The sequence below is a fragment of the Babylonia areolata genome, chromosome 20 (assembly GCF_041734735.1).
Source record: "Babylonia areolata isolate BAREFJ2019XMU chromosome 20, ASM4173473v1, whole genome shotgun sequence".
Taxonomy (NCBI): Eukaryota; Metazoa; Mollusca; class Gastropoda; order Neogastropoda; family Buccinidae; genus Babylonia; species Babylonia areolata.
Window position 1 is genome coordinate 50,727,741 of NC_134895.1, and position 12,500 is coordinate 50,740,240.

Consider the following 12,500-nt stretch of genomic DNA (forward strand, 5'->3'; position numbering starts at 1 on the left):
TCTCAGTTGATGAGTACGATGAGTACGTTTGTGGAAAGATTTCTCAGTGTGATGAGTATGATGAGTACTTTGGTGGAAAGATTTCTCAGTTGATGAGTACTTTGGTGGAAAGTTTCTCCGTTGATGAGTACTTTGGTGGAAAGATTTCTCAGTGTGATGAGTACAATGAGTACTTTGGTGGAAAGGTTTCTCCGTTGATGAGTACTTTGGTGGAAAGATTTCTCAGTTGATGAGTACGATGAGTACTTTTGTGGAAAGATTTTTCAGTTGATGAGTACGATAAGTACTTTTGTGGAAAGATTTCTCAGTTGATGAGTACACACACACACACACACACACACACACACACACACACACACACACACACACGTACACACACGCACCAGCCTACGCACGCATGCATACACGGGCTGATATACACTAATCTTCTGAGCTCCTTTCCCTGTTCACATTGTCAGAGAGCAACGAAAAAATGTTATTGTGCAGACGCTCTCTCAAGAAGCTCTAATAAAACACGGAAAACAAGAAGTGTGGATTGTGGCACGTGTACAGGCCCATCCCTCACTCTGGTCATGTTCATTGCATTGAAGATAACTCACTTTCTTCCAGGGGTCTTTTTTTCTGTCTGCCTGTCTGCCTGCCTGCCACCCCAAACCCCTGCTTTTATGATTCCGTGGAGCATTCAGCGTGAGTTTTTTTCTTTTTTTCTTCTTCTTTTTTTTTTTTTTTTTTTTTTTTTGTAACCGTTTCTCTGACAAAATTTTCTTTTCAACTTATCACACAAAAACCCACACGCAGAGCGCACGCATACACACGCCACGCGCGCGCGCGCGCCCTCAAACACAAATGCAAACACACACACACACACACACGCGCGCGCGCAGTTTTTATAAACACACACGGTTCACATAAACACGTACCGCCCCCCCCCCCCCCGCCCCCCATTCACCCCCTCCCAAACGCCCCCACCCCCACCCCCGCACACACACACACACACACACAATCAGAAAACATGAAACCCTTCACAGACAACGCTGATTAAAAATAATAATAATAATAATAATAATAATAAATAGAATAATAAAACACCAACAACTTTAAAACCATTTTGATATCGTTGTTTGTTTTCAAAACACAAAGCAAAACAAAAAACAAAAAACAAAAACAAAAACAAAAAAAAAAACCAATAACAACAACTGGAAGCGACGCCTGAGGTTGAAATCAATGCCAGGTCAACTAAAAAAAAGGGGGAAAAAAAAACAACCCAGAAACGTCCAAGCACTCGTGTTTCGTTTTGGTTTGCTTTTGTCGTTGTACAGTTCGATCTATTGACGAGGCTTTTCTTTTCTTCCACCACCACCACCACCACCCCCCCCCAGCCGTCCTCACTCAACCCCCCCCCCCTCCACACACACACACACACACACACACACACACACAAGCACACATATACTCTCTCTGTCACACAAAGACACAGACACAGACAGACAGACACACACACACACACACACACACACACACACACACACATGCACTCTCTCTCTCTCTCACAGACACACACACACACACACACACACACACACACACACACACACAAGCACAAACATACTCTCTCTCACACACACTCAGACACACAGACACAGACAGACAGACAGACACACACACACACACACACACACACACACACACACACACACACACATGCACTCTCTCTCTCACCCACACAGACACACAGACACACACACAGACACACACAGAAACACACAGACACACACACACACACACATACACTCACACACACACACACACACACACACACACACACAGAGCCACACACACATACACACACACACAGACACAGACACACACACACACACACACACACGCCCCTCCCCATGCCAATACCAGGTCCTCGTCCTCTTCTTCTTCTTCTCCCTAAAAGGCCAAAGGCTTCGTCAGATTGAGCGGAACAGATACAGCTCTCTATTATTTATCTGTGTGTCAGACTCTCAGCGCTTCTGAACAGATACAGCTCTGTGTGTCAGACTCTCAGCGCTTCTTTAGTTTGATTTGTTCTTTTTTGTGTGTGTTCTTTTTCTTTCTTCCTTTTTTTTCTTCTTCTTCATGTGGCAGTGACGATATATGCAGCCCACAATATTCATGACTTGCATTAATAATAATAATAATAATAATAATAATAATAATAATAATAATAATAATAATAATAATGGTACTTATATAGCGCTGAATCTTGTGCATAGACAAATCTAAGCGCTTTCGCACCAGTCATTCTCAATGACAAGGAAGAGGCAGGGAAGGGAGGCTATTTGGGGAAGAGGTGGGTTTTAAGGCCAGACTTGAAAGAGATGAGTGTGGAGACTTGACGAAGCGAAAGAGGAAGTTCATTCCAATTGCAAGGTCCAGAGACAGAGAAAGAACGGCGGCCAACAGTCGAGAGTTTGAATCTGGGTATGCGTAAGTGGAGTGGATCCGAAGCTGATCGTAGTGAGCGAGATGGAGTGTAGAGGTGAAGGCAGCCACAGAGATAGGAAGGGGCTGATTTGTGAATACATTTGTAGCATAGAATGCTGATCTTGTACTTTATTCGGTGTGAGACAGGGAGCCATGGAGTGCACGTAGACTGGACACCCCCCTCCCCATTCCATGGTAGCAATGACACGGTGGATATGGATGAAGAATGATACAACAATAAAATAAATAAATAAATAAATGAATAAATAACAACAATAACAATAACAGTAACAACAACAGCAGCAGCAGCAACAGCATGCAACAAGAACATCGTAATATTTATCATTATTATCTTCATCACTATCTTTGTCATCATCATCATTGTCATCATCGTCGTCGTCGTCGTCATCATCATCATCATTGTCATCATCGTCGTCGTTGTCGTCACTATCTTCTTCTTCTTCTTCTTCTTCTTCTTCTTCTTCTTCTTCTTCTTCTTCTTCTTCTTCTTCTTCTTCCCCTCCTCCTCCTCCTCCTCCTCCTTCATCGTCATCATTATCGGCATCAGCATCAACATGGGCACGTTAACCAAACGGTTGAAGCACTGAACATTCAGTTTGATGGTCCTGGGTTTGATTCTGGCATTGGCGCCTGGTATGTCAAGGGTGGAGATTTTTCTTTTCTTTCATATCTTCCAGGTAGGCATACTTTCAAGTTAGACTTAGTACTGCTTTAATCCCCTATCGTAAATATGCACATACGAAAGAACGAATACGCGCGTTAACGATCTCGTATGTCAGTGACGAGCGCAATAGCCGAGTGGTTAAAAGCGTTGGACTTTCAATCTGAGAGTCCCGGGTTCGAATCTCGGTAACAGTGCCTGGTGGATAAAGGGTGGAGATTTTTTCGATCTCCCAGATCAACATATGTGCAGACCTGCTAGTGCCTGAACCCCCTTCGTGTGTATATGCACGCAGAAGATCAAATACGCACGTTAGATACCCTGTAATCTATGTCAGCGTTCGGTGGGTTATGGAAACAAATACATACCAGCATGCACACCCCGAAAACGGAGTAAGGCTGCCTACAGAGGGCGGCGGGGGAGCGAGGGGGTGGTTGGGAGAGAGGGAGAGAGAGCGGGGAAGAGGGAGAGAGAGGGAGAGAGAGCGGGGAAGAGAGGGAGAGAGAGCGGGGAAGAGAGGGAGAGAGAGAGAGCGGGGAAGAGAGGGAGAGAGGGAGAGAGAGCGGGGAAGAGGGAGAGAGAGGGAGAGAGAGGGAGAGAGAGAGGTGGGGAGAGGGAGAGAGAGAGAGAGCGGGGGAGAGGGAGAGAGAGGGAAAGAGAGAGGTGGGGAGAGGGAGAGAGCGGGGAAGAGGGAGAGAGAGGGAGAGAGAGAGGTGGGGAGAGGGAGAGAGAGGGAGAGAGAGCGGGGAAGAGAGGGAGAGAGAGGGAGAGAGAGAGGTGGGGAGAGGGAGAGAGAGGAGAGAGCGGGGAATAGGGAGAGGGAGAGAGAGGAGAGAGCGGGGAAGAGGGAGAGGGAGAGAGAGAGAGAGAGAGGTGGGGAGAGGGAGAGAGAGGAGAGAGCGGGGAAGAGGGAGAGAGAGGGAGAGAGAGAGGTGGGGAGAGGGAGAGCGGGGAGAGGGAGAGAGAGGTGGGGAGAGGGAGAGAGAGGAGAGAGCGGGGAAGAGGGAGAGAGAGGGAGAGAGAGAGGTGGGGAGAGGGAGAGAGAGAGAGAGCGGGGGAGAGGGAGAGAGAGGGAGAGAGAGAGAGGGAGGGAGAGGGAGAGAGAGAGAGAGCGGGGGAGAGGGAGAGAGAGGGAGAGAGGTGGGGAGAGGGAGAGAGAAAGCATCAGACAGAGACAGAAAGACAGAACAGAGAGAAAGACATCAGATATATATATATATAGCTTGAACATTCACCCCACCCCCACCCCCCGTCCTCCAACCCCACCCCCACCCACCTGTCCCCTAACAACGATGCTTTTGCCAAACCTGGCCTCTCCTTCTCTGGCTCATCGAAGTGCTTTGCGCGTTTCTGTGTGCCCGCTCATTTCATTTTGAGCTAACTCACTTTGCCCTAGGTTTCTCTTCTCACAGGCTTTTCCTCTTCTTTTTTTTCTTTCTTTCTTTCTTTTTCCTTTCTTTTTTTCTTTCTTTCTTTCCTTCCTTCTTTCCGAGGGACGACCGACCGTCTAGCCTGCACTGTCCCAAGTGAAGTCAGTGGTAAAATTCGTTTGATGACAAGAACGATAATCGTCCTCCCTCAGAGAGAGAGAGAGAGAGAGAGAGAATTCTAAATATCTCTCCCCCTCCCTCTCCCCCCCCCCCCCCAACCCCCGACTCCTACTCTCCCTTGTCTCTGTATCACTTTTTGTCTGTCTGTCTGTTTGTTTGTCTGTCTGTCTGTCTGTCTGTTTCTGTCTGTCTATTTGTTTGTCTGTCTGTCTGTTTGTCTGTCTGTCTGTCTGTTTGTTTGTTTGTTTGTCTGTCTCTGTCTGTCTCTCTGTCTGTCTGTCTGTCTGTCTGTCTGTCTGTCTGTCTGTCTGTCTCTGTCTGTCTGTCTGTCTGTCTGTCTCTGTCTGTCTGTCTGTTTGTTTGTCTGTCTGTCTGTCTCTGTCTGTCTCTGTCTGTCTGTCTGTCTGTCTCTGTCTGTCTGTCTGTCTGTTTCTGTCTGTCTATTTGTTTGTCTGTCTGTCTGTTTGTCTGTCTGTCTGTCTGTTTGTTTGTTTGTTTGTCTGTCTGTCTGTCTGTGTTTATCTCCGCTTCTCAGTCTCTGTTTCTGCTTTGTCAATCTGTTTCTCTCTGTTACTCATATAAGCACAAGTACGCCCGCCCGCACACACACACACACACACACACACACACACAGAGAAAGATACATAGATACATATATAAATGTATAAATATATATATATAGAGAGAGAGAGACATATATATATGTGTGTGTGTATAGACATGCATACATACATACATACATACATACATACATACATACATACAGATAGACATACAGACAGACAGACAGGCAGGCAGACAGACAGGCAGGCAGGCAGACAGACAGACAGACAGGCAGGCAAGCAGACAGACAGACAGACAGACAGACAGGTAGGCAGGCAGGCAGGCAGATACACAGGCAGGTAGAGACAGACAGGCAGAAAGGCAGGAACGCAAGAAATTTAATGCGAAAGCCATCAGCCTGTTCACATGAGAACACCTACATATAAAGATAACGATTTGAAAAATAAAAAAAGGAAAAACCAGATTCAACAGAACTTAAATATAATTGCTCTGCCACCCAATTTGATTTTAATATTTTAAATTAAACTTCACATCAGTTCCTCTCTGGAACGGAAAGCATAGTAAATAAACATGGCAACATCTCGTATTACGCACCTGCCTTCATTTTGTAACAAAAATGGAACTGGCGGAGTGTTACTATTTCTATAATGTTTAAATATATACTTTTCTCGTAGTTTAGCATATACAGGACATCGAATAAGAAAATGAACTTCAGTGTTTGGATCATCACAAAAGGGACAGTTTTTCGGTGTTGACATATTGTTATATCTTTTATTTACTTTAAGGTCGTTAACGCCTAGACGAAACTTCACCAGAGCCACTCTAAATGTTGCTATTGTAATATCTCGCAGGTATTTTTCTGACTGTAATAAAGATATGAATTTGCGGTATTCCTTAAAACGATCGCTATTTTCCAGCTTCCCGTTCCAGTCTTGTTTATAGCAATCGACCATTCTGTGTCTGAACAATTTTAATATTTTTTTTTCATCTCCCACCCCTCCATATATCCATATTTCTGAAACTCCCAATGAATCTAAACACTGCTTTACCTGATATTGCCCAGTTTTTAGATTGTCTTTCTAAGTTCATATTTCTTTCGTATGCTTGCTTTGGTAATCTAGTCGGTGTATTTTTTTTGTATTTTAAACCAGTATCTTACTGCACTCAAATAACTATCAATGTAAAGCGGATATCTGCCTGTCTCTCCATACGCCGTTGTATTTTGGTGTTTTTCCACTGACACCTAAGAAATGTTTACCAGCAAAAAGGTGTATGTTTTCTATACCTTTAACATGACTTTGACCCCACACTTCAGATGAATATAACAACATAGGCTTGACTTGTGTATCAAACAATTTCAAGAAAATGAACATATCTATATTACCAAGGTTATACATAGTTGTTGTTTTTTTATATTATCTCCACTACTTTACCCTTCGCCCTCCTTGCAAACTCGGACAGTGATATATCTAATGATGATCTAGTTGACAAAGTAAAGCCTAAATATTTATAGCTATTCACAATTTCAATCTCTTGCCCTTTATAGTACCATTTCTCATATTTTACTCAGATGACCACCTTTTCTGAAAACTATAATTTTTGTTTTCTGTAAATTTACTGTCAATCCAAGGGAGTCGGAAACTCGTAAATTATTTATCTGATTCTGAAGTCCGGAAGGAGTAACAGAGATCAAAGTTATGTCATCGGAAAACAGCAGCAGAAAAATCTCCCGCAAACCTGGCAAAAACGGACAGACAGAGAGACAGGCATGCAGGCGGGCAGGTATGCAGGCAGGCAAGTTAATACATACACAGGCAGACAGGCAAAGAAGGATGTACAGACAAGCAAGCAGACATACTGACAGATATGCATACACACATACATATATGCAGACATGCAGACAGGCAGGCAGACCGGTAGACAGATAAACAGGCAGGCAAGTAGTCAAACAGACAGGCAGGCAGACTGGCAGACAGACAGACAGATAGACAGATATATAAACGGGCAGACAGACAGACAGAGAGAGAGGCAGGCAGACAACTGGACAGACGGACAAGCAGGCAGTCAGACAAACTGACCGGCAGGCAGGCAGACAGGTAAGCAGGCAGGCAGACAGGTAAACAGGCAGGTAGATTCAGTTTCAGTTTCAGTTTCAGTAGCTCAAGGAGGCGTCACTGCGTTCGGACAAATCCATATACGCTACACCACATCTGCCAAGCAGATGCCTGACCAGCACCGTAACCCAACGCGCTTAGTTAGGCCTTGAGAAGAAAAAAGGTGAATAAATAATAGATAAATACTTCTTTCTTTTTTTTTTAAACTACTACCACTACTAATAATATGTATAAGGCGCAAAAACTTGATGAAGTAGAGACAGGCAGAAAGGCAGACAGAGAGACAGGCAGACAACTGGACAGACAGACAGACAGGCAGACAGACAGACAGGCAGACAGACAGGCAGGCAGGCACATACACAGGCAGGCAGACACTCAAACAGGAGATAGGTTACCTACCACAACATGGGCAATGGGGGGTAATCAATTTCAAAATAGTTTTATACCCTTGTTTGTTTTGACACGAATGTGATCAGGAGCACGTCTGTCGATATCCTTTGGTTTTCTTACATTTTTAGGGCCAGTGGGTTTCGTTTGGGTTTTTGTTTGCGTTTGTGTTCTGTTTTCCTTTCTTTATTTAAAGCTGTTTATTTTCTTGACATTAAAAAAAAATCGATTTGGCTGAATAGAGGGATATTTCTTCCCTGTGTGTGTGTGTCTGTCTCTGTGTCTCTCCCTTCCTCCATTCATTCTCTGTGTGTGTGTGTGTGTGTGTGTGTGTGTGTGTGTGTGTGTGTGTGTGTGTGTGTGTGTGTGTGTGTGTGTGTATCATTGTGTCTATCTCTGTCTTTGTCACTGTTTCTCTGTCGATCGTTATTTCTTTCTCTCTCTCTCTCTTTCTCTGTCCATCCCCCTCTCCTTTCTCCCTCCTCCCGCCCCCCCCCCCCCCCCCCCCCCCACACACACACACACACTTTCTCTCTCTCTCTCTCTCTCTCTCTCTCTCTCTCTCGCTCACTCTGTCTTTCTGTCTGTCTGTCTTTCTCCTCTATGTCTATGTCTACCTCCTCTGTCAATGTGTCTTTGTTTCGAACTCTGTCTTTCTCTCTGTCTTTCCGTCTCCCTCCCCCACACGCCCACCCCCCGTCTCTCTCTCTCTCTCTCTCTCTCTCTCTCTCTCTCTCTCTCTCCCTCATACATGCATGTTGTTGTTCTTTCCTGACTTGACTTGTTTTCTTATTTTTGTTCTTCCATTTAATTTTGTTTCCTTCTTTCGAGCGCTGTGTGAAAATAAAAGCATCGTTCGTTTGCTTACTCTATTACCCCCATAGAAAATAAAACTCGGTCAGAATTCGACTCGTATTAAATTTTTTTAGAATCTGTTCCGTTCTCACAGCATCTATGTCCGTGTGTCTCTATGGCTCTTTGTCTCTCTGTCTCTGTCTGTCTGTCTGTCTGTGTGTGTCTGTGTGTGTCTGTCTGTCTCTGTCTGTCTGTCTCTGTCTCTGTCTGTCTGTCTCTCTCTCTCTCTCTTTCTCTCTCACTCCCATCCCTCTCTCTCTTTCTCTCTTTCTCTCTCACTCCCATCCCTCCCTCCCTCCCCCTCTCTCTCTCTCTCTCTCTCTCTCTCTCTCTCTCCATCACTTTTACAACGAGTATGAATGATGGATATTAACAAAATTCATACAAATACTTCGGTAAACATGTATGTGTCAATTGTTCACCAGATGTGTTATACAGACGGCTGTTTTGTAACGAAGCCACACAAGTGTTAGAAGTGACGTAGCGATGTATGTATTTTATTCACTAAGTCCTCTCTCTCTCTCTCTCTCTCTCTCTCTCTCTCTCTCTCTCTCTCTCTCTCTCTCTCTTCTCTCTCTCTCTCTCTCTCTCTCCTTCTCTCTCTCTCTCTCTCTCTCTCTCTCTCTCTCTCTCTCTCTCTCTCTCTCTCTCTCTCTTTCAGAGACTTCCACTGTCTGTCTGTCACTTTCTTTGTATTCCTGCCTCAATCTGTCTGGCAGTGTGTGAAAAAATAATAATAATGATAATAATAATACTTAGTATTTATATAGCGCTGCATCCTGTGCATAGACAAATCAAAGCGATTTCACATCAGTCAGTAACACGCATGCATAACTCTAGACTACAAATAACGTCAAATGATCGAATGAGAAGTGAGAAAGAGACAAATATGCACACAGAAAGCACACCAGAGCATGAACCCCCCCCCCCCCACCCCCTCAACCCCTCCCCACCCCACAGACAAATCAAACAATCTTCCAACACTAAAGTTTTGCAACGTGATTGTCCATATATGAAGAAACAGACAGACATAGAATTGTGTATGGATGAAGGTGAAAAAAAACCCATTGATTCCAAGTTTTGTACACTTAATTGTATGACTTGTACATTTTCCTTCCATATTATTGTAACAAGCCCAAAATCAGTGAATGAAAAGTCGTATTTATTCCATAAACGCTATTGATTTCTTTGGCATTGTGTGATTTATATACAAAATAAAACGGTGGTCGACCCAAGAAAGTCCGGGTAAAAAAATGAAATTTTTTTTTTTAACTCTAGACTAAAAAAAACCAAAACAACTGAACAACAATGGGGCAGGGTAGTCAGGCTATTTTGGGAAGAGGTGGGTTTTAAGGCCAGACTTGAAAGACCTGAGTGCGGAGACCTGACGAAGCGAAGTGTGGGGTGGGGGTGGGGGGGAGGGAGCTCATTCCAAATGCAAGGTCCAGAGACAGAGAAAAAGGCGGCGGCCGACAGTAAAGTGTTTGAATCTGGGTATGCGTAGACAGGGTGGATCCGAAGCCGATCGTAGAGAGCGAGATGGGGTGTAGTAGAGGTGAAGGCAGCCACAGAGACAGGAAGGGGTTGATTTGTGAATACATTTATAACAAAGAGTGATGATGATGATGATGATGATGATGCAGAGAACAGAGAGAGAAAAACAAAGAGAAAGAAACAGAGAGAGAGGTGGGAGAAGCGTAAGGAAAGAGACTGAGCGAGCGAGAGAGAGAACATCTGAAACAAGCATACACACATACACACTCATATATATATATATATGTATATATATATATGTGTGTGTGTGTGTGTGTGTGTGTGTGTGTGTGTGTGTGTGTGTGTGTGTGTGTGTGTGTGTGTGTGTGTGTGTGTGTGTGTGTGTGTGTGTGTGTGTGTGTGTGTGTGTCTGTCTGTGTGTGTGTGTGTGTCTGTCTCTGTGTGTGTGTGTGTGTGTGTGTGTGTGTGTGTGTGTGTGTGACATGTATATATATAAATACAGATATATTTACATGAATCTATATAAACACGCGTGCGCCCGCACAGGTAAAGAGAGGGAGAGCTGGGAGAAAGAGAGAGAACAGACACAGACATGGGAGACAGAGAGAGAGAGACAGGTATACAGAGACAGAAAGAGAGACAGACAGACAGACAGAGAAACACACACACACACACACACACACACACACACACACACACACACACACACACACAGAGGCGAAGACAGAAACAGACAAAAACATCAAAATTTACGGGAGCTCCCCACAGTACCAAACCACCCCAGAATGCCCACCACACCCCCACCCCTCCACTCCTCCACCTCCCCACCCTCCACCCCCCACCCCCCCCCCCCCCACCCCTCCACCCCTCCACCTCCCCACCCCTCCAAAAAAAATAAAAAATCCCAATCGTGGGCGGCGAGAAACCTCGCAAGATAACACAACATAACATCTCTGCCCTTACCCGGCCACCAATCCAAGTCCCCACCCACATCCACTCCCACACCCGTTATAGTAGTAAAGATCCTGCAGTCTCATGGGACAGAGAGAGAGAGAGACAGAGAGAGAGAGACAGAAACAGAGAGACAGAAACAGAGACATAGAGAGAGAGAGACTATGAAGATATGCCCTGGGTGGTGTATCTTGGCGCGCCCATTGCAGCATTATACTTCTCCGATAAAAAAATAAAATAAAATAATAATAATAATAAAAAAAATCCTGACACAAAATTATTCCTTGTTCATTGCGAACGACAGACTCTGAAGCCCCGCACACTCCCACAACTGATTTCTTCTCTCCTTCCTTCCCCCCCCCCCTCACCCTCCTCACCCCCCACCCCCCACCCCCCACCCCCCCGGCCCCACCCACTCACCCCTCCCCTATCTCTCTCTCTCTCTCTCTCTCTCTCTCTCTCTCTCGCTCGCTCGCTCGCTCGCTCTCTCTCTCTCTTTTCTTTTCTTTAAAGTTGGCAACAGCCTTCGGGGTGCGGGTTGACCTAACCCAAGACACACACACACACATACACACGCATGCAGACACACACACACACACACACACACACACACACACACACACACACACACATCCAGACACACACACACACACACACACACACACACACACACACACACACACACACACACACACACACACACACACACAGCACACCCACACGAGACAACGGTAGTGGGACTCGCATGGGGGAAGAAAGAAAGAAAGAAAAAAAAAAAGAGAGAGAGAGAGAGAACCCTGATCTGGCATCAGCCAATCAGTGCCAGCCTCGTGGCAGTTCCTGGCCTCGGTTCGGGTCGCCCACTCCTTGCATCAGGTCCATAACTATTGGTGGTGCGGGGCGCACGCGCTGTTACTGACGAAGGCAAGGGCACTGGGCTGGTCGCACGTATAACTAACTAGTTTGAGTAGAGTTGAGTCTGAGTTTAGGTGCTTGTGGCACGACGCTTCAGTCTGAGAAAGGGAAAAGAGTGAGAGAGAGAGAGGGAGAAAGAAAGAAAGAAAGATAAGGAGAGACAGATAGAGAGCGCCCGCGCGAGAGAGACAGGTAGCGAGTTTTATAAATATATATATATATCACCTGAATCCCCATCGTACTTTTTGTGTGGTAAATAATTTTGGCCTTCGGGAACTGAAGCTAGTCTTAAGCGCAGAGAAGAAAAGAAGAAGAAAAAAACAAGAACAATAACAAGAACTTAAACTTTAGAGACTGAAAGAGAGAAAGAAAATTATGATGCTTTACTAATCTCACTCTCAAGAACAGTTCGTTTCACAGATGTCACTTTCTTCCTGCTAATCAAGCTCCTCACAATAGTCTTTTAAGACGAAGAAAAAAAGAAACAACAACTAAAACTTTCATCTAAAAATTAGA

General features: G+C 44.9%; 1 protein-coding gene across 4 annotated transcripts in view; it reads left to right on the plus strand.

Moving 5' to 3' along the window:
- Positions 1 to 12,500, plus strand: part of LOC143295137 (uncharacterized) — a 167,630-nt gene that overhangs the window by 36,627 nt on the left and 118,503 nt on the right. For 2 of the 4 annotated variants that reach the window (XM_076606702.1, XM_076606705.1), the window contains exon 1: positions 11,977 to 12,500. This exon is cut by the window's right edge and continues 311 nt beyond it. The exons of 1 other annotated variant lie outside the window; for it this stretch is intronic. The gene's annotated coding sequence lies outside the window, so the exon portion shown is untranslated. Of the gene's footprint in view, positions 1 to 11,976 lie in introns of those variants that run through there. One more of the 4 variants, XM_076606704.1, reaches the window with a different exon arrangement.